General features: G+C 33.6%; 1 protein-coding gene across 2 annotated transcripts in view; it reads left to right on the top strand.

The window, feature by feature from the left end:
- The window catches only part of LOC111057479 (5-hydroxytryptamine receptor 1-like), a 268,647-nt gene that overhangs the window by 36,595 nt on the left and 207,959 nt on the right, over window positions 1-24,093 (top strand). The window lies entirely within an intron of this gene.

Below are 24,093 nucleotides of genomic sequence, written 5' to 3'. Positions count from 1 at the left end.
AATTCTCGACACTCCCCACCAAAAAACCCGCATCCAGTCTACAAAGAAATGACTGATTATCGATTCAACCACATTATTGAAGTTTGACAGAGTGAAGTAGCTGCTACTGTTCCTCCCTCTCCCTTCATTCCAACCGAGTCGGTTCAGGACAACAAGCTGTGTTTTGATTTTGTCTCTGCCTTTGTTACCCCAGAAAACCACTTCATTTTATCGATTGTCCAGTTGAATGACTCCAATTCGAATGTTGTTTATGTAGAGAAGTAGCGCAGTGAATCATTTTGCTACCTATTCTTGTATATTATTTTCCGTAACAATACAACCAAGAATCAATGCAATAATATAGACTGTAGCGATAAAGTGATAAACATTAGCTATTTATGAATTAAGAACGTGATGCGTGACTTTATCGCTCGCGCAAAACAGTTATCACGCGACGCAAAGCGGAACGTGATAATTTTGCAAGAGCGATAAAGAAGCATTACGCGCGAATTACATACAAAATTTTTTCTACAACTGCACAAACCTGTTTAATTACTTATTTCTGGCGGAGTTGATAATAATTCGTCTACACTGATATCCATTATGGCTGCAGAACTGGTAGTCCGGTACAATTACCGACTTTTTAGGTTAAGATCTGACCTACTTTTGGCGAGCTGCTTATCATCAGCTGATTAGCGAGCCTAAAGTAACTCTTCTGCGCATGCGTGAATGATTAGCGAGCGTGAAGAAAACCTACTGCGCATGCGCAGATGGTTAGCGAGCGAAAAAGTAGATTATCCTCAGAAATAAGCTGTTTTACGAGGAGAATTGAGTATGTAAATTATTGTATTACGCGCAGTTGTAGAAAAAACCTATTTTTGGACAATTTCTATGCAAATTTGGGAAAGGAACAGGTTTGGTCTTCAAGCCTGTTGTTCCTTCCCCAATCATTCATTATGAGTTGTTCATGGTATTGTGATTATCAATGTATAAAATAAAATAAATAAAGAGGCTTGTGGAATCTTGAGCCTGCCACAGGGCAGTAAAAATCTAAGATTCATTCAATATTACAAACATATCACAGATAATTATAGGAATATAACATTTTTATGATCATTATCACGTCTAATAATATAAGATACGATAAGGCCCGGTTGCACAAGAGCCTATCGAATTTTAATCAGATTAAATGCCACAAGAACCAATCAGAAAATACTGTTTTGGAAAGAAGACACCTCTGATTGGTTTTCATAGCATTTAATCACAGTTAGAATTCAATCAGGCTCTTGTGAAACCGGCCCTGATACTTCTTAAATTATATTACATATTTTAGCATAAATTATGATATAATATAAGAATGAAAACTTCCCTACTCCTCCATACAGGCTAGATGATTCATGCTTTGATTTGAGGCTTACATCCTTTTTTGTGCCATCGCAGTTACAATACCATACACGGCTTTCCTTCAAGGCGTTCTTCGAATTTCTGAGAACTGAACATTATGAAAATATTCAGGCTACCTGAAATGTTTTCAATAGATTGAATAAATTCTGGTTCTATTGATCCCACTCTATATAGAAATTGGCAAATTAGGCTTACACTATGAAAATAATAGAATAGAATTCACTATATTAAGTGTGAAAGTAGAATCTACTATCATGATTGAATCCTCACTTGATTCAATATTCGAAACAATGGTCAATTTTTTGAGTGTAATATAACGATTAAGCGAAGCATCAGCTACATTTGATACCTTCAGAAAACAGAAATACGTTATAAAACCTATTACTTCAACATTTTACTGATTGTTGATGCTTGTAATGGAGCCTCAATGGAAACATTATTATCCACTACTTCAACATTGTACTACCAAATGTTGATGCTTGTAATAGTTATTTAATGGAGCCTCAATGCGGTGTAGAAGAATATATTATTGTCTACTACTTGAAAATTTTGATAGTAACAATCTAATTAAAAGTAATAGTAATGAAATGGAGTCTCAATGCAATGTACAAGAATACATTATTTATTCAGAGTATGGCAGATACACAACAAATATATAGCTCATGAGTCTCAAATGCCTAGATATACACTGTATATTTCCAAATTCTTTGAGATGTTGTGTTGTTTTTGGTCAGGAGAACATAAGTTTGTCTGACCGCCATCATTTGCTAGTCCATTTAGCTTTACCCAATGTGCACCATGGAGGCGAACTAGCGTTACACATATTTAAGTTAAAAATCTGTTTGCTGGAACAATTTAGAGAATACATTATTATCCACCACTTAAACATTGTACTACTGATTGTTGATGCTTGTAATAGTTATGGAATGAAGCGACTATGCCGTGTACTATGATCTGTTTGACTAGCGGAACAGTGGGAGCTGTATTCCCCTGTCAGTTGAACGACAACGATAATAGTCGTGTCTTGATTGGATGGCATTCACTGCTGAGACATTTATTAGATCTGTCACTCCTGAACGAGAGCGAGGCTGAACTTGACCCACTAATAAGTCGCAATACGAATAACTGTCGCATCCGATCTTGTCAACGACTGACAGCTGGCTTGTAAGTGGCTACTGGTGGACTCATAATTGGTAGCTGGCTTGTAACTTGTAAAGTCTAGCTGGTCCTACCAGCATGCATAATTGCCGGCGATCACCAATGTATTTTTGGTGGTGACCTGACCTCCACCTTTTGGACTCTAACACTCATTGACTGCGTTGAGTGTGATATTCGAGAAGTTACGAATAGGACTAGTTATAACTATTTAACAGCTTGAAAAATGGAATAAGAATAACGCTTGTGAAATCTTGGAAGGATGATACGGTCAATTCGGTACTGAGAGATAATTTTGAGTTGTAGTAGACTAGCAGTATACAGAGACAGTATACTAGCATTATTAATACACCACCTATGTTATCGATAATCTGGGATAACTAGAAGATTTAGGCGGGATGCACACCGGAGAAACGCGTTTCGTGAAAAAAGTTTCAGGAAACGTGAAACGAAAGTTGCTCGCAATCGACTGATAAGATTAAGCAGGGAACGTTTCTTTTGTATGCATGCGCGAGTGAAACGGATTGCATGAAACAAGTTCATGAAAGAAGGCTTCACGAAATGCGTTTCTCCGGTGTGCATCCCGCCTTAGTCCTAAAAGTAATTTTGTTATAGATAATAGTGAATATGAGTAATGTGTTACATTCCGGGTTTGAACAAACTTCTTATCGATCTTTAATTGAGCATTGATGGTCGATATGAGCCTAACTGTAGTCCAGAGTAGGAAAAAAGAAATTTGCGAAGAATGAATTTTCGAAGAGTGGACTACACGTTCACAAATTGGTACTCCGCTTTAATCTTCAATGATTCTAATCAAAACCAAATGTCATTCCCATTTTCACACAATATACATGATAATATGATATAATGATTGTTATCAAATGAATGATTTTCATTCATTGGTATTCCATGAGAAACTCAGCTTTCCCCAGCTTATCTGACACATAAGTTCTCTCAATTTGAGTTTAATGAGGAATTGTCCACGTGGAAATCAATAACTGTTTCTCTTTTTTATCATGCATAAGCTTGTTATATAATTATATATTTCATGGTTTTTCATTTCAATGAAGCAATTTTCATTAATAAGTTTACCTACAAGTTTCATAACTTCGACCCAAGATCAGGAGGTTATGATCTCATATCCTATGTTTTCATGTTGGAATAGCGATCTCATGGTTTTCATGGATGAAATTTTTGTGTAGAAGGGAAGGAACTCACTTCAATCTCATAATTGAATTGACTGGACACATCGAGCACATTCGCTCAAAATTCAACTATCAACTGTACATTGTAGCTCTGTAACATCAAAATATTACAATATTACACTGTAATCATTACGGAATAAGTGAATAGTCAACTCTGGAATCAATCGCACGTCAACAGCTTCCGTGATGAACCAATAAGAATAATTATTGTTTAATCATCTGCTCAAATAATTGTTCTGTTATTGAATGCTAGGCACCTATAGCGTTCATATCAAAGAACATTTCATAGAATGGAGTAATTTATAAATAAAATCAAGTGAATACAAATGAATAAGGTCCTCCAAGGTCCTACAAGTGAATCTTGTTTGGTCCTTGAAAAAGTATATTTTTTCTCCTGGGATTATTATTACGAGCATACGCAGTGGAACTTATGAAAATACTCGTTTTCTATAATCTTATGAAGTATGAGTAAGTATGAATGCACTTCTCATTCGACTTAGATAGTAATGATTCAAGAATCTGCAAACGCATTCGGAGTCTCAGTTCTGAGAAACAGAAAATTTTCTATTTATCTGTCTCTCTCTTCCCCTCCAAATAGGCTCTCTTCACTCTCATCTCCTTTAATGGCATATCCTGTAAGTGAATATTTATAAGGAAAGTAGCTCTCAAAATCTTAGCCAGAAGCTACATTTGTGAGAGGAACGATGGAAATTTCCGAGCCTTCAACCGCTTAGTACATTTTCATTAGAGTTCTTGCTTTAGTGTGGATGTTGCCAGAATGTTCCTAATGGATTCATGAAATTCATCCTGAGGCATAATAGGCTTATTTGTTGAATCATTGAAACAATGCTTTTGATGTGCTCATAAATTGACAGTTGAGGATACAAGGCATCATGTATTTTATGATAACATGAAACTGATATGGAGTGTCTTATAGCTCATAGAATTATTTGATCACAATGGACTTATTGTTAACTAGCATTCATGAGCTCATAACTCTTGCGTAACCATTAACACTTCAGTAGAGAGAATGGCTATATCCGTTTGACTGAATTCTATGTGAGTGACTCAATTTTTCAAGCATGATCGGATTTGAGACACATTAATTGTGTGAAATAATGATCACACTTTGAATGCAATAGGCCTATTCACAATCAAAATCAATTTTATTGATTTGAATTTGAATTTATTACTCTTTGCATGTACAACAATAAAATCATTTGGCAATCGTCACATATTACAAAATAAAATTAAATATTACAAAAATAAAATCACAACAAAAAGTCATTCATGTCATAAAAACACTTATCAGCCAGCCAGTCCTTCAATTTTTTCTTGAGCTGCACTCTATTGTTAATGTCCTCAAGATGGTGCGGCAGGGAGTTGATCATTTTTTGGCTCATGTGAATTGGATTTTTCTCGAAGAACAATGTCCTATGATGTTGTATTCGATAGGTGTTCCTTGAGCGCGTGTTATAATTGTGTAGGTCAGCACCTCTTGTCCACGTCGATGCATGCTTGAGACCAAATGCTACATACTCCAGAATATACAGACATGGAGTTCCAGGCGGTTTTTTGAGCATTATTCTAATCACTCTCTTCAGTGCTCTGAATACCCTGATAATTTCCGGTGACGTGCCCCGAAAAGTAATCCGTAGGTAAGAAGAGGCTGAGAGTATCCATAGTATGCGGAGAAGACTATCTGCTGATGCATTGTTCTTGCTAGTGTAGCAATTGCGAATGTGGCCTTACTGAGTCGTTTAATCAATTCGTCGATGTGATCATTCCATCTCAAACCAGAATCCATTTTCAAACCCAGGAAGCTGCAGACATTTGCTGGTTTGACCTGTTTTAAGTCCATATCGAAGTAGAAGGTGTCAGGAGCGTTGAAATGATTTATGGAGAAACTGAGATAGCATGTCTTTTCAATATTCACCTTGATTTTATTTGCTTCACACCAATTTCGAATGCTCTCTACCACCTTTTCTCCCCCACTCTGCATCTGCTGGATAGTATCACCTATGATGAGAAAGTTGGCATCATCGGCGAACAATACACTACTGGCTCCTGGTATATTACTAGGGAGATCGTTGATGAATATTAAGGAGAATAATATAGGTGCAATTATTGTTCCCTGTGGTACTCCTCTCTTCAATTTACTGCAATTGAATCTGTATTTATAATTTTCCACATTCCGGTTTTTTGCTTCAATTTCTACCACCTGTGATCTGCCTGTTATGAACGATCTCAACCAATCCAATACAGATCCTCTGAATCCATAGTGATAAATTTTTTCCATCAAGATATCGTGATCAAGACTATCGAAAGCTTTTTTCAGATCGATGAATAAGCCTAAAGCCTTCTTATTGTTATCCAGGGCGTCATAAATTTTGAACAGAAAATCATTAACATCATCAGTGTGGATTTTCCTGGCTGAAATCCAAATTGGCATGGTGAAACGATTCTATTTGATTTCAGGTGCCTGGATATTGTTATTTCTGCTAATTTTTCAAATAACTTGGAGAAGCAGCTTGTTATTTTTATAGGACGGATGTTACAAACATCTTCTGTTGATCCCTTTTTATGAATAGGAATCACCCTTCCAAGTTTCAGTTGATGAAGTTAACGGCTGAAATCGTCTCAAATTCCTTTCTAGGGTATCTACATTTCAGCATTTTTGGTGAAGTTTTTCAATTTCATATTGTGTTGTTGGATCAAGTCTGAAGCCTATGAACTTTAGTGAGATTCACTTCCAACTGTCAACATAGAAAGCATCAATGTTCTCAGTTCAACCAATTCGAAATTATCTCGCTTTACCAAATGATTCAATTACACATTGTCTCTGAGTTTTCTTATTTGGAAATAAAGATTTGATAGGAAGCTTTTTTACGCGATCGTCCAACTTATTCAATTTTCTGAACAACTTTCAACAAAAATCTACTGGCCTATTATCCTTGTACTGGACCTTTTACATGATTGATAACAAATTATTTTGATGTCCAAAAGACTCTTTCATCCTGTGAAAGACATTGATTGTAATCAATATTTGACAGAATGATTGGGTTTTAGATGGAATCATTGGATGAGAAAATGAAAAACTCCTCAACATCATTTCTAATAGCAATAATATTCTTATTTGATTTATTATCATACTTGGGAAGCAATATCTGATATCTGTAAACTGATCAAGAAAAGAGGTGAAGAAGACGAAGGAGGAGAAAAATAAATACATCCGATGCTATCCGATAGGTAGAAAATAATGCCAATATAATGAAATACTGCCGATATGAAAATAATGCTATCCGATATGTAGATGGCAGTAGCTGTTGGGTTGAATTCATGTACTTTCGAACTGTTCGATGACACGCCTCCAAGCTCCTTCCACTTTCTTCTGATTGGTCAAAAATTCACAACAGGTGTAACTTCGAATCTGACCAGCAGATGACAGCACATATAGGGTTGAGTTCACTTTTTATTGTACAGCTCATTGTCACGCCACTGAACTTCGCTCAATTGTTCTTGATTGCTTGACAATAATAGTCAAACTCATAAATTTGATGAGAACTAATCTATTTCCACTCTTAGCCAGCAGATAATAACAACTGTTGATCAATTTTTGTAAGTAAGTGTTGTACATGAATCATGAATGGAATTATTATCTCAGGAATAAATTGACCAATAAGATACGATATCATAATTGTCTATTACCTCAGTAATTAGTTTTTAGTTTTCCTTATCAACACGATCTGCTCCATAATTTATTTCTTAGTCATCATCTTGTTTCTTATCGACAGTGTTTCTTCGTTTAATTTGCTTCTGGTTTCTCTATTGAAAGATAAAAAACAAATCAAACAGTGGGGCGGACATGTTAACAAAATGCCGGCAGAAAGGATTCCCTTGAAAATTCTAAACTACTAACTCAAAGGAAAAACAGGTAGACCTCAGAAAAGATTGCAATAAAATGTCGAATATTATGTGATACTGCAGCTGCTAAAATGAATTAGATTTAAATTTCAAAAATACTGTAATGTTATGGATCAGATACATATAATATAATGTTGTGACAAGAGCCTGATCCTCAAGTGGAAGAAGAAGAAGAAGAAGAAGAAGAAGAAGAAGAAGAAGAAGGAAGAAGAAGAAGAAGAAGAATAAGAAGAAAGAAGAAGAGAAGAAGAAGAAGAAGAGAAGAAGAAAGAAGAAGAAAGAAGAAGAAGAAGAAGAAGAAGAAGAAGAAGAAGAAGAAGAAAGAAGAAGAAGAGAAGAAGAAGAAGAAGAAGAAGAAGAAGAAGAGAAGAAGAAGAAGAAGAAGAAGAAGAAGAAGAAGAAGAAGAAGAAGAAGAAGAAGAAGAAGAAGAAGACGAAGAAGAAAAAGAAGAAGAAGAAGAAGAAGAAGAGAAGAAGAAGAAGAAGAAGAAGAAGAAGAAGAAGAGAAGAGAAGAAGAAGAAGAAGAAGAAGAAAGAAGAAGAAGAAGAAGAAGAAGAAGAAGGAAGAAGAAGAAGAAGAAGAAGAAGAAGAAGAAGAAGAAGAAGAAGAAGAAGAAGAGAAGAAGAAGAAAGAAGAAGAAGAAGAAGAAGAAGAAGAAGAAGAGAAAAAGAAGAAGAAGAGAAGAAGAAGAAGAGAAGAGAAGAAGAAGAAGAAGAGAAAAAGAAGAAGATGATGAAGAAGAAGAAGAAGAGAAGAAGAAGGAGAAGAAGAAGAAGATGATGAAGAAGAAGAAGAAGAGAAGAAGAAGGAGAAGAACAAGAAGAGGAGGAGGAAGAAGAAGAAGAAGAAACGAGAGAAGAAGAAGAAAAAAGAAAAAGAAGAAGAAGAATAAAAGGAGAGGAACACCAGAAAATCACTTATATAGATTTGATTTTTGAAAGTAACAAACATTGGTGAGTAAAATAGATGCAATGGAATGGAGGACAACAAATGACTAAATTCTGGAAGATAGGAAAGCGAATCTGAGATGTGGCGTGATGCTGGAAAAGTGGGATGAAATGTTTCGGCAACGATCAATCGAGAACAAAGCATATGCGGGTAGGTGATTCGAACTGTGGAGCATTGAAGGCAGGCAACCTCAGGGGTATTCGGCAACCGCCGCAGCTCAACCCATCTCCCAATACATGCGTGGTGCCGAATTCAAACACAAGTCAAAACTTGGCTCTGTTTTGAAGGCTCCAACCCACGCTCTCAAAGACTGATGGTGGGATTTGTGCGTAGGAATTATACCCATTTCCATAATAATTCACGAACTGGTGTTGTTGACGTTGCATCTTCCAGAGTTATTTGTAATTAGGACAGATTTGAAACGGAATTATCATAAGAATTGGGACGAGAATTCGAAATACTAGTAGTTCTTTGAACAGTAGACCTCACGCAGTATTCTCATCCACAAGTACCTGATTGAAACTATAGACCTTATTGAAATACAGCAATAGACTGGCTTCTCCACACATCTGTGTAATCACTTGTCAGCTGATTTATGATGAATAATTCTTGAGTCTGATTTTCACTCTTATATTGGCGTATGAATGAGGCTCCTTTTTTTTTTTTTTTTTTTTTTTTATAATAATAAATTTTGACTTTATTTCTGCGTGAAAAAAAAAATACAGAACATGTGAAAATTAAAAGTAATAGAAAACTAAGCATGCAGTATTATCATTCTGCTCCACTATAGAAATACAATGAGAAAAAAAAACAAAACAAAGAAGCAAAAAAAAAAAAAACAAAAAACAATACAGTTAATTGCTTAGCCTACTCTACTAGAGCCTTTTTCCTTTTATATTATCTTTGAAATGCAAAATTTCCAAAAAAACTTATATATACGTCGACGCGCAATTAAAAAAGGAACATACCTATCAAATTTCTTGAAAATCTATTACCGCGTTTCGCCGTAAATGCGCAACATTTAAACATATAAACATTCAAACATTTAAACATTAAGAGAAATGCCAAACCGTCGACTTGAATCTTAGACCTCACTTCGCTCGGTCAATAGTCTACAATATTCAACGTATTGAGTAAACTTTAATGATGATTGAAAAGGAATACAGCATGAATATTATTGTGGATACTCTTATTGGGCTTTCAGACTGCAATGTCAAGGTCCCAGAATCTACCATTCAAACTTCTATCCAATCTATTCTATCAATTCACTCAAATCGAAAATTGTTAGATATCTGATTTTGTATGATTATTAATTTGATACATGACTCACTTCGCTCGGTCAATGACACTGTTATGAGACAAGAGAAGAAAAATGTTGAGTTGTTGCAAGGAAGAATAATCGAAAGACAGTACAAGAAAACATTGTTGATAAGAAACAGGATAATGAATAAGAAAGTTGATGTAAAGGAGGTGACGAGGAATACAAAAATATTGAGGAAACAGAAAAGGAGGAGTTTGAAGATGAATTGATTGTATTTGTCAAATATTCCCTTCGTAGTACTGAAGTGATCGACAGTGTGATACATGACATTACAGTAGTTGCTATGTTCTTATCAAAGTTATCTCTTGAATTGTGTCGATCGATCAGAAACAATTGGATGGAGTTTAGTGACATATCAATGAGCTGTACAGAAATAAACTATCTCAACCTAACAGCTACTGCCACCTGCTGGTCAGATTTGAAGTTAAACCTGTTTTGAATTTCTGACCAATCAGGAGAAAGTGAGAGGAGCTTGGAGGCGTGTCAACGCCCTGCACGGAAGTACATTAATTTGACCCAACAACTACTGCCATCTATATTATCGGATGCATCTTTTTCTCCTTTTCCGTCTACTTTTTCTTCGTCTTCATCATATTTATCTTCTCTCATTGAATTATCAATCTACAAATATCAGGTATCGCTTCCCGAGTATGATAATGAATCAAATAAGAATATTATTACTGTTAGAAATGTGGTTGAGGAGTTTTTCATTTTCTCATCAATTGATTCCATCTAAAAACCAATCATACTGTCAAATATTGATTACAATAGATGTATTTAACAAGATGAATGAGTCTTTTGAATATCATCAACGTTTTTTTTCTTGTTGATAATGAATATAAGAATAAAGCACTAACATGTTAATCGAAGATACGAGGATCGGGATTAATGATCTCTTGTCCTATTACCTTAATTATTCTATCCGAGTATCAATATCATTCTTATTACTTCAAAATAATATAGCTACACATTCCAGTTCCAATATATTTTACAAATTGAATGTAATCGAGAGAGTTGAAATGAGCAAAAGTCTTCTATTATCAAACATTTTTATATCATATCCTTTTTGAATTTCCTGTTTTGTAGTGAATGTAGTGTTTAGATGATAATCAATTACTAAGAAATTTCCAATTTTGCAGATTCGAGTGAAATATTTTTGTTTTCAATTAGTTTTCAAAAATCAAAATTTAAAATGTTTAGTTCAGTCATTAGATTTGAAGAAGAAATTGGACTTTTTGAAGTAAAAAGTGAAATTATAACCTCATTCTTTTTTGAAACTTTATTTGTAAAAAATTTGGGAGAAGAAAGTTTTGGGCTATGCCTGTTGTCTTCTCCCAATCATATAATATTGTAATTATGATTTGTAATTGTCAATTAAATAAATAAATAAATATTTCCCTATAATCAATATGTATGTTATAGTTAACTAATCTAGTGGGAGAATTACAAGAAATGTTTTACTTTGTATTCTATGATCGTATATCATGTTTTTGGGAAATAAAGATGAATTTGAATGTCGATACAACTAATTAAATTGCCACAGCCACTCATTATACATTTTTAAGGAATTATTCCCGGTTGCTACACTATCCCGGTTGCTCTAGAGTTCAATGGAGATCAATAATTCAAACTAGAGGACTCAAGATTCAAGCTGTTCTATCCAATTAAACATATTCTTGAAATATCACTAATCAGTTTCCTTAGAATAATTTTTGAAATTCACAGAGAGATGACATTAATGAAAATTTGAAGAGGTTCACTCTTGAGTTGGGAATTTTTTTCCTAATCCGTTTTTATAATTTATGATTGACTAGAAAATTATTTTGATGATGATAATTTTATTTTTTATTTCAGACTCTAATAGTATCTATTAGATTCAAAATTTGCTCGTTTATCTGAGTATTGAAGAGTGTAAATTGTATTTTGAAAAGTGAAAGTGACATAACAAACATTTTGATTTGGACAGTATAGTATAAATTGGAAATGGGACAGTTTTGGGCATGAGCCTGTTGTGCCTTTCCTCATGTTAAGTATTTGTACACAATTTAAATAAATAAGTAAATAAGTAAATAATACCCTTGATACTCCGTGTATAAACTAACAATGCTGTATCAAATTAATAAATAAATTGAGAATGATTTTTATACAATAAATGAATAAATAAATAAATTAATTAAGAATGATGTCGTTTAAGTATTTTTTCATATAGGGATATTTGAAAGTTTAAATACAAAGAATCACTAGCTCTCTTAAATTATTTTATTTCCGAAACAACTAGAACGAGATAAATACCCGAAACTAGTCGTGACGAAAATAAAATACTAATATAACGGTGCTAGTGATCCTTTTTATTCAAATAAGGATGTATTTTCAGGTCTCTTCCATTCACTACATAAAAATGACTGCTTGGAAGACTGCAAAATAGAGCCCTCTCGAAATTAGAGCTCGGTAGAGAGCCTTTCCGACCTTATTATTGTGTCTGAACTGCATGCTCACACCCTAATTCCATTAAGATCCATGTTACACTAGTTAGCAGTGACTGCAGTTGTAAGTTGCTGCGGAACGATTAGCAGTGATTTACCGGCGAGCTCGTTTTCATTTCGCTCGACAAACCTACTCCCATTAATTCCATTAAATTGTATCTTCACGAAGCTGATTAATGCCTCGACAACGGTCGTTCTCATTTATTAGAAGTATTACAATAATACTACTTAATTTATCAAGGGTTTAATGAAGGGATTTCTCTTCGAATGTACATGGCTCTCAGTCATTGTCTTATTAATTAGTGTGGAGGATACTTTGTTATAGCTGCTGAGTTATCAGCTCAATAGTTTTCTATCACAACATAATAATATTCTAGTATCTTATTTGCATTATCGTCAGCTCCTATTTGTATACAATGATGCTATATGGGCTACTTGTAATGAAAATGGAAAGAAAAATAAAAAACTCAGTACCCTTTTTGAATTATTTAATCACAACATGTTTCGGACATTGATGCCATTTTCAAGTGATATGAAATAAATAAATAAATACTGCTGGAAGATTCTTATTTTGGTCATAGTGTATTCATATGATTTTATGAACTAAAACTATAAATTAGAATGATGCTATTTCTTAGAATCTAATGATAGAATGATCCATAGCCTACTCTCCGATCTTTATTCATTTACTCTTTATTCATTTATACAATAATTGAGTAAATTAACAAAATGATAGGGAGAGTAAAAATAAGGTAACCTTGTGCTATTCCTCTCCAAAATTTAGATAAGGTTACACATGGTCCGAAATAGGTTAAGTCAAGTTGTTCTTCAATTCACAAAATGTTCAGTCCTCAAGTATTTTCACACAGTAGATTTTGAAATTTAGATGCTTCAAAACTGAATATGGGAGTAATATTTCACATTATTATAACTAGAAAAGGAAATATTCAAGATTCCTAGAAAAGAATTAATCTATGTCTTAACCCTTGGACTGCCAACCTTCTTCACATACACGGAATACCAACTGGGGTAACTGGGTCACCCCAACAAGATTTCTGTTTTATATCTTTATTCTATATTTTTCCATTAATTCATCTATGAAATGCATTACAAAAGCTTTTAATATAATTAAAAATAAATCTCTTTAGTTGAAAAATATGTTTTCAATCAAAAACTGACAGGACAAAAAATTGAGCATTCTATCAAATAGATGTAGGGGAAATGTTGTCAAATAATTAAATTATGGCGATAGAGAAGCAATTTTTTCGAATTTATATTTCAAGTGATCATTATGAATCAGGTTTGGCGAAAAAATGATAATTGGACATTAAATTTATATCTTATGCATTCCGATAATGGATGGAATATACCAAAAAATTACATGACATGGAATACCAAGCGGGGTAATAGAGTTACCCCAAGGATAAATCTGCTAATAATTGAAAAAATAAGAGGAATGAAATGATTTTATGAGGAAAAACAACTGAAGTGATATGTTTTTAACAAGTACTCAAGGTTCAATGAAATACAACAACATTATCTACAAAGAATGGGGAAAATGTGGGTTGGGGTAGTCCAATTACCCCGTCCATTACCGTTTGGTAGTGGAAGGGTTAACAATTTAGTAATTACAATCAAATACATTACTAACAATGACCACACAACTTGTCAAAGTGGTCATATAATTTCCAAAACTTACAATGAATGTCAAGTGAAATTTATGATGGAGATAAAATTATTTATTTATTATAAATAAAATATTCACATAATTATTAAAAAATATAATTTTGAAGAATTACCGATCCTATTTCAATGGGGATAGAATTGAAAACTAGAAATATTACTATGCTTGTTGTTAATAAATTATTGTGTCAATTAACGAGAAAGCAGTAAAATTCCGCTGGCTCCACATTTTGATGCGATTAATATGATTTTAAAAATACAAATAGAACCTGGACTTGGAGAGCTGCTAACTTTTGCTCTTTTGGGCTTTCAATCGGTTTGTAAAATTATCAAAAATATCGTGGTATTACATGATATTTTGCAACAATAAAATGTTTCAAACATTTATTCCATATTAAATCCTACATCGTGTCCGTATAACCTTCATTTTCTATTCTATAGTATTTATTCTTCGAGTGGGATTCCATAACTAATAGAAATTCCTCAAGACAGAAGAAGTTTATGTATATCAAAAGTGCACTATATTCACTTAAAAATATTTATAGAGTTTTGAGATTACCATATTGAAAAAGATAATTAACTCTCTATAGAATTATTTTTCTTGGATTATATTCACTCCAGTTTTGGGTATAAAGCACACATTCTCTCTCAACATATACAATATGATCACTCAAAACAGTTTCCTTAAAATTTTAATAAACATTATCAACAAGTTTATGTCGAATTGATCATCTACTTTACACTCCACTTTATTTTGTTAGTCGAGTTAGAGCTGAGAGAATAACATACCATTTTAAAAGACATCTTGACAAGAAACAAACGAATTTGCGAGTATGAATGTGTGAATGTGTGAAGAAAATAGCTTCAGAAACAAAGCTGTCACAACTGTCAGGCTGCAGACGGAGACAGAATTTGTAGTCAACAAGAAGACTTTCAGTCCACAGCGTCACAGCTTGTCACTCGTATTTCAAAAGAGAACATCTTCAAAATTATCTGGGGACTCTCTTACAAACTATATCAACCACAACAACTACTTATCACAAGCTATGAGAAGCTTTCATTCTATAATGTTTTGCAGAATTTTGTGCATAATCCATTTTACTATTGATTAATCCTCCCATGTCATATCCTCCCATAATAATCGATCCATTCAACCAACTATTTATTTATTTATATTTTTTTATTTATTCATTCATCATTTACAATCAAATTGAGGACAAAGAAACAGACTACAGTCCAAAGCTTCTTTTCATCAAAATTCCATGAAACAAATTGTCCAAATAAAGGTTATGTGCGACTTTCCAATTCTTTACTAATTTCTACATTGAAACAAAACACAAACACTTGGAACAATATTATTAATTTTTAATTTAGAAAGATTATGATCCGAATGATAACAAAAATCCTTCTAATAAGATCATGAATCATATTATTTTAGAGAACCTACTCGTATTTGTGAAGTGTATAATCTATTATTATCAATCATTCATCAAGACATAAAAAATGTAAGGGTACTTGGATTTTCTATTTCTTCAAAAATAAGTGTAGCTCTCACCATATACTTAATATCAATTATTCTTATGGAAGGTGTAAATCAGAAGTGATGAATCTAGAACTACTTATCTTATTAGTCTTGTCTTTTGTTTCTCAACATAATATACTGAATTCTACACAGTGATATTGATCATATTATCCAAAGTTTTTTTTATATATCTTGAAAAATCAATAGAAAGTGCCAACGTTTGAAATCTCCACCTCTGATGAGGTCTAGATTTGAAGCTCCACTTATATTATTCTCAGGCCCGTCTCTAGGATATTATATTAACTAATGGACCTTGAATCTACAGTTCGATGGTCCATTAGATTCAATAAGTAAGTCGACTACTTTCAAAACCAGATACATCACTTGTTTCGAAAATCATTTCATCAAGTCATCAAGATATTACTTAGAAAATTCTACATAGGTTGAATAAGTTACATAACACGAATTGAGTATCTTAATGGAAAAATTTATTGTAACTGTGGAGAAATAACTTAAACAAAGAGTCAGTAGCGCTTTAAAACGGTTCTTCCACGTTTCCTGAAACATTTTGATTTTGTGTTGTTTCTATTTTTACAAATAAACGACTCAACTGTCCTGGAAACCAGGTCTTTTTCTATCATTATTTCATTATTTATATTTGAATTATTTAAAATTGTTTGTTATTTCGTATAAAACCATCAGGAACTAATTTTTTATTCGAAGATTAGTCAATTAGGAATAGAGTTTGGGATGAAGTATTTCAGAAATGGAATGATGCGTCATCGCTAAATAAATTCAGAACACTTCACACAATAATCACTCTTTATTGTTGATATGAGATGCAAAGGTTCAAGGGTCTTTGTTTGGGTTGAGTTGAACTAACGCTTATATTATAATTATTGAGACTACCGAAACCCGATTATAGCAAACTATTGAGCAGGACTTGGGCTCAGTCTCTTCCATCTTTTGTTAAATTGATAGCTGCTGTCTCTTTGAGAGGACTTGGGTACGGTAGTACTTGAAGCATGGAGAGGTCTCAAGAGCTCTTATTCATTCAATTCATCGGGAACTTGAGGCAAAGTTATCGTCGTCTGTATCTTGACTAACTTCTTCATTTGTGTTCCAGACATTGCCGACTGAATATTCATCATTGAATCTGTTTATTTAGGTTATTGAATGACTGCGTTTGTGGAAACGATATGTGATAATATTGCTGGAATATTGGAGTCTGTGATGAAGATTTTCAGTGTTGCTGTAAGCTTAATAATGGGAATTAATTTCGTCTTATCAATAAAAATCATCATTCTCACACGTGAATTGAGAGTTATGAGTCTTACTATGCTTCACAATGATGAACTATTTCGTCTTATCAATGAATTATTTTCCTTACAGGTGAATTCACAGTCATGAGTCTTACGGGAATCTTAATAGCACAAAAGCTGTTCGACAATTATTTCAATATAATTTCATAAAAGAAGAAACTTAATTCATTGTAATTGAAACTTTTGAAGGTAATAGAGAGATTCAAAGAACACCAAAAGTAGATTTTTCAAATAACATCCAAAAATACCATAATTTAGTATGAGGAACTAAGTGTAGTATTAACTTGTTCACTACTTTTGAAATTTTCTCGCAAAGGATGAGGTTCCTCCAGTTCCAATGCACCATTAATATTTACGGATGAAAGTTAATGAGATATTGCATCTATTGAAATGCTAATATTAATTCTGCAGTAGAGAAGTCTTCGGGGTGATTTGCAGCATCTAATTGGGATTTTCGTTCAATAATATTATCCATTATTATTGTCACTAAAATGCCAGATCAAACAATTTCTCAATGTTTTGACTGAATCTTCTATTCAACTCAACCTTCATCATGATCTTTAATAATAAATTATTAATCTCTCTTTTCTCGGTGAATATTAAATAATGGAACCATTGAGAATTGAGAAAGAAGAGCCGTTTTAGCATAATAATGATACTGAAAACGTTATACCTCTTCTGTATTGATTTTTCCTGTCCATTTTTCTATTCTCAGCAAGTTTAAAATGATCTAACCGTTGGGTAGAAGAGCCATTGCAGCATAATAATGCTCCTGAAAATTTGTACCCCTCTCAGATCTTTTCTGCCTCATATATTCTAAGACGGAGAAAACTAGTAGTTCTGTGAAGAGTAGACCTCGCGCAGTTATAACGACGTCCCAAACCTTAAGCACATCCACACTGATACACTATTTATTTGATCAGATCATGCTTACACAAGATTTAATTATCATATAACGCTTTCCGGAATTTAGCGCGAGAAAACCAGAAGACATCTAGGCGCCCAGACGAGCTGTTATAAGTTATTTGCATCCTATTTAATAGTGCATAAAAATTGCCTTCGATGAGGCATGCAATTTATAGTCTACACAGGTGTTATTTTTTTACGCAAGTTACATTGAGATATTGAATTGCATGCGTCATGGCATGCAATTTATAGTCAACTCGACAGCTGATTTATGATGAATAATAATTCTATAGTCTGATTTTTACTTTAATATTGACGTATGAAGGAGGCTCCTTTTTCCTTTTATATTATCCTTGAAATGCAAAATTTCCAGAAACCTTGTAGGAACGTCGACGCGCAATTTAAAAAGGAACATACCTGTCAAATTTCTTGAAAATCTATTCCCGCGTTTCGCCGTAAATGCGCAACATATAAACATTCAAACATTTAAACATTGAGAGAAATGCCAAACTGTCGACTTAAATCTTAGACCTCACTTCGCTCGGTCAATAATTCCTGTCTCTATTCTCAACAAGTTTATAATAATTAAACCGTTGAGTAACGTAATAATGATACCGAAAACATTATACTTCCAGATTTTTCCAACAGAAACAATTGAATTTTTGATACTGAAAATTTTATATCTCTCCTAGATTTTATCTGTCTCGTGTATATCCCATCAAGAAGCAAAACGTTCCAACAGGAACAATTGAATTTTTGAAAGTTCTAGCGGGGGATTGACTATAAGGCATCTTGCACTCTGGTGTCTAGAGTCTCCTAGCTGTTAAGCGCACAATTCGTATGGGGAACACGCGCTATAAATTCTTAGCTCGAAATGGAGCTGAATGCATTCTGCATGTTGATGACACACCAACTCTCCAACTGCTCTTGAATTAAACGGCGCAGCGCCAACTATACCAACACTATTCACAACTAACACTTCCCTGTAACTTGCTGCTTGTGTGCGAATTATTTCTATCATTATAGTGTAGGTTTCTTCTCCTTGGATCTCTTTCTCTCTATTGTATACTGTAGGGGTTTTCTCCCATCTCTCTCTTTCTCTTATATAGTGTAGGCTTCTTCTCCCATCCCTCTCTTTCTCTCATAGTATAGTACAGGTTTCTTCTCCTTCAATCTCTCTTCCTCTCTTGTATACTGAAGGGTTCTTCTCCCATCTCTCTCTCTTTTACAATATTTCCACTAATAAATAAATCCTTAGTTTAATTAATGAAATTAACGTTCTGGTAGAGAGTTAGTGGGAAGGATATTTTTAATATTCTTTCCGAAGAATGTCCAAAGCTCCGCCAATTTATGTAGATGCTAACAATATAATATTATCTATAGTTATTATATTACAAATTGCTTTTCCATATCATATACAGTTCAAAAATTATTTTCTTAGTCTATATATGTGGATTCATCTATGATTTTGCTGTATTGCAAGCTATTGTATATAAGTGTATAAGCCAGTATATATTGTAATCTACATAAATAAAGTACTCAATCAATCTCTCTTATATAGTGTAGGCTTCTCTTTCTCGTGCCTCTATCCTTCTCTTGTATAGTATAGGCTTCTTCTCCCTTCTCTCTTCTTCTCTTGGATAGTAAAGGCTTCACCTCCTTGTGTCTCTTTTCTTCTTTAGTATAATAGTTTAGGCTTCTTCTCCCATCCCTCTCTTTCTCTTATAGTATAGTGTAGGTTTCTTCTCCTTGAATCTCTCTTCTTCTCTTGTATACTGTAGGGTTCATCTCCCATCTCTCTCTTACATAGTGTAGGCTTCTCTTTCTCGTGCCTCTATCCTTCTCTTGTATAGTATAGGCTTCTTCTCCCTTCTCTCTTTTTCTCTTGGATGGTAAAGATTTCTCCTCATATCTCTTTCTTCTCTTGTATAATAGTTTAGGCTTCTTCTCCAAGCCAACCCTGACTCTGCCGTCTGAATAGTGTCTGCTAGTGAAAGATATCATCCTCAATGACTTTATCGTTAGTCCGTTTTCTTATCTTAACTACACGCTCGGCTATTCTGATGATTTGATTACTTAAAAGTCACTCAGCACATTGGAAGATTGTTGTTATTGGGTCGATTTCTAAAAATTATCCGTTTCAAGAACACAATGTCTATTATTGCCCTATTGGGTCGTTTCCTGAAAACTCTACATTACAAGAACACTTGTGTCAATGAAGTTTTGTAGTTGCCTTATGTTTATATGGACTTATCACATCACGATTATTGTTATTCGATCAGTGGACAACTTCAGAAGAAATCTTTCAAACCAGAGATAAGACATGGAATGTGATGTCATTAGCCTACTATACAGCATAACTATGATAACTACTATGCTTACTATTTGATTAGAAGGAACGTTCTATCGATACAATGATTCAATTCTTATGAACAGCTATATATTTGAATTAAATGAGTACAAGGAATGAGTACATAGTAATGGGACTAGTTATTATTTATCCAAGTAATAGGACTCGTTATATCTGAATTGTGCTGTAAATGTTCAAGAGAGCATATTTTTGTGATAGCACATTTGGATTGATAACATGCTGAAAAATCTGGTGTGGTACACTCACACAACTTTCCTTGCTCATTGAACTGTAAGCCTCATTCTCAAACGAGAATAATGTAGGGGAATAACATAATGACAATTGGCGGCAATTGAATAGACTTAGAACGTTATCAAAAATCCACTTTAATTAAATAAAAATTAAAAATTTATATTTTACAGGAGCATGCTTTTTAATTTTTATTAAATTGAAGTGGATTTTTGACAACGTTCTAAGTCTATTCAATTATGGAAAAGTACCACAACATCAACATTAACACTACAAACTTAATTGACGGCAACATATTTGCAACTACGATCAGACTACGGTACTGTATATGTGTATATATAATTATTGTTTTCAGAGTACTTTTTCCTTTGTGTAAATTATTGTGAAATTCGATGATTCTTTCTAAAGTCGTCAAAACAGCTGTTCTACAGATGAAATATCTTGACTATGACTGTGTACTTTTTATAAACTGCTCTACCTACCTACCTCATTCACGAGATGGAGGTTAAAAAGTCCATTTCTCAAGGATGGACTGGACCACATTAGTTTCCCAGGAAAAAGACTCATGCCAGTTGATAGATCTGATAAATAAATATTCAGGGTATGAATTTGAAAAAATCGTTAGAGCCGTTTTTGAGAAAATCGTGAAAAACATGGTTTTTTGGTAACTGCCATTTTTCTCAAGAATATTACGGAGCTCCTGCAATTTTCCCAGGAATGAGACTCATGTCAGTTGACAGGGCTTATAAATAGCTATCCATGGTATAAATTTGAAGGAAATCGTTAAAGCCGTTTTCGAGAAAACCGTGAAATACATGGTATTTTAGTCATTATTCTCCTTTTTCTCAATAATATTACAGAGCTCCTGAAATTTACCCAGAAATGAGACTCATGCCAGTTGATAGGGCTTATAAATGGTATGAATTTGAACAAATCGTTAGAGCCGTTTTCGAGAAAACCGTGTAAAACATGGTTTTTTAGTAATTATCCGCCATCTTGGATTGAATTTTATTGAATTTCTTATTTCTTATTGTCGAATCTTCATGGTATAAGGACCTTAGGTTTAAAATTTCAAGTCAATCGGTTGATTGGGAATGGAGTTATCGTGTTCACAGACATACACACACACACCACACACACACACACACACACACACACACACACACACACACACACACACACACACACACACACACACACACACACACACACACACACACACACACACACACACACACACACACACACACACACACACACACACACAAATTGAAATTGGAATGGAAATTGAAAATGGAAAATGGGGTACCTTAATTTTTTTTGGAAAGCAATACTTTCCTTACCTATGGTAGTAGGGCAAGGAAAGTAACAAGAATAGAAGAATAGAAGAACATTATTATAATAATACTGTATCATGTGATTGTAGGTTTCTAGTGCCATTGAAGAAGATTCAGATCATTAAGAAGCCATTGAGATCAGAATACAATGAAAACTTCAGGACCTACGGGATAATTGCAAATTTTGAGGATTCAGTCGTATTGGGATGAATTACATGGAAAATGATACGAAATCTTGTTAGATATGAATTATTGACAGGTAAATCTTGGTTGTAGCATAGTAATATTATCAGAACAGGATGTGGTGTTAGGTTTCAGTCAGCTTATCGGTTCTGTCGCTTATCTAGCTTTTCATATTATTATAGATTTATATACGAGACTATTAGTTGCATACGTCTCTTTTGACTAATATTTTTAGTAATCAAAGGTCAAGAATTTTCAGTTGATAAGTAATCTTACTAGTGCAATGTAATTCACTTGTCGCGATAGTATCAATTTATTGACAGTAATTCATACTCCAAATAATTATGCTTCATTGTCAATCATGATTGGATAAATAAGTAGATATTTGAAATATTCATTTATGAATTCATAAGTGGTTGGAAAGAATATGAAGTTAGAGATACATATGATATAGGAAATGATGATAGATTGATAATAATTGATATATTATATTCATTATTTGTTTATTTATTTATCTATCTATTTATTAATTAATTAATTTATTTATTTATTCATTCATTTATTTATCCATTTATTTATTTATTCATTAGGTCAGCACAAAACAATGATCGGAAAAGAAAAAATCTGGTGTGGCGCACTCACACAACTTTCCTTGCCGTTATGAAAATTGATCCCCTGACGCTAGTGTTTACGCGCATCTCAAGTCTACTATTCAAATATCTCTTCATAGTGAATGATTTGATAGAATCAACAGTTGCCAACAGTTTGCAATTGAATAATCACATTTTCTCGAATTTCAAGCTTATTTTCAATTTTAGGTGGAAATGTTACTCTAATAATTGTAGAGATTTTTATGCTTAACCGTTTCCACTTGAATTTGTTTTGTTTGAACTGTATTTGAATCCTGATAATTGGGAATATAAAATCAAACTTTGCATAGATGGGGCGGAGCTCCTGAAATTTTTATAGATATGGGACTTATGGCAGTTGATAGAGGTTATCAATGACTATTCTGGGTAAAAATTTGATCAAAATCGTTGGAGCGTTCTAGAGAAAATCACGAAAAACCCTGTTTTTGACAACATTTTCGCCATTTTAGCCGCCATCTTGGATCGCATTTGATCGAAATTGTTAGTGTTGGATCCTTATAGTGTAAGGACCTTAAGTTCCAAATTTCATGTCATTCCGTTAATTGTGAGATGAGATATCGTGTACACAGACGCACATACACTCATACACACACACACACACACACTTACAGACCAATACCCAAAAACCACTTTTTTGGATTCAGGGGACCTTAAAACGTATAGAAATTTAGAAATTGGGGTATCTTAATTTTTTTCGGAAATCAATACTTTCCTTACCTATGGTAATAGGGCAAGGAAAGTAAAACAGGCTATTGGCCAATAATATTGACAATCTTAACTGCCTTGGAAATGAGAATGTTCATGTAAGTATGTGTGTGAATTCATAATTATGCTGCATAGACTGACATTCTTCTGAATATTCTCGAGTGAAGGTGATAGTATCGGATCGGTTTTGAATAGTTTGATCGAGAAAGTAAAAACTCACAGAAAGAACCATTTCTTCCGAAATCACTTAACAATTGGCACTGGATCAAAATGTCCTCGTAACAGCTCTCGTAACCTCTAACGTGAGAAACATCCTCTCCAACGGAAACAGTGAAAAGGCTATTTGTGGAATTATTTTTGGACCCAATTCTTTTCGTTTTCGACGCTAGACGCACAAACGAACTTGTGGATTTCGACACCTTCAGTAGTGATCGTTTCTCCTCATTCCGAACTGGGTTAGAAATGCTGGTGTGGTGAGAAGAATATTCAAAGAGACTTGCTGACTTGGTCAATTTATTTTCTTATAAGTCAAAAATCATATTATGAGTATCCTATGTTGTAATATTTGATTGATTTTTTCTGATTGTGAGAAATTTTATTTGTAATCCACATTCAATTACAAATCAGTGTATTGTATTAAAACTTCGCAATCAAAGAGATAGAGAAGACATCATATTTTTAACATACCACTTCCCATGCCACGTTCATTTTCACGTTATCCCTCTTCCTCTTTGTATATCTTCAAGATGAAAAAAGAGATAACAGA

This window comes from Nilaparvata lugens, chromosome 1 (genome assembly GCF_014356525.2).
Source record: "Nilaparvata lugens isolate BPH chromosome 1, ASM1435652v1, whole genome shotgun sequence".
Classification (NCBI taxonomy): domain Eukaryota; kingdom Metazoa; phylum Arthropoda; class Insecta; order Hemiptera; family Delphacidae; genus Nilaparvata; species Nilaparvata lugens.
The sequence above is the reverse complement of the archived record's forward strand: the minus strand, read 5'-3'. Positions and strand labels throughout refer to the sequence as shown.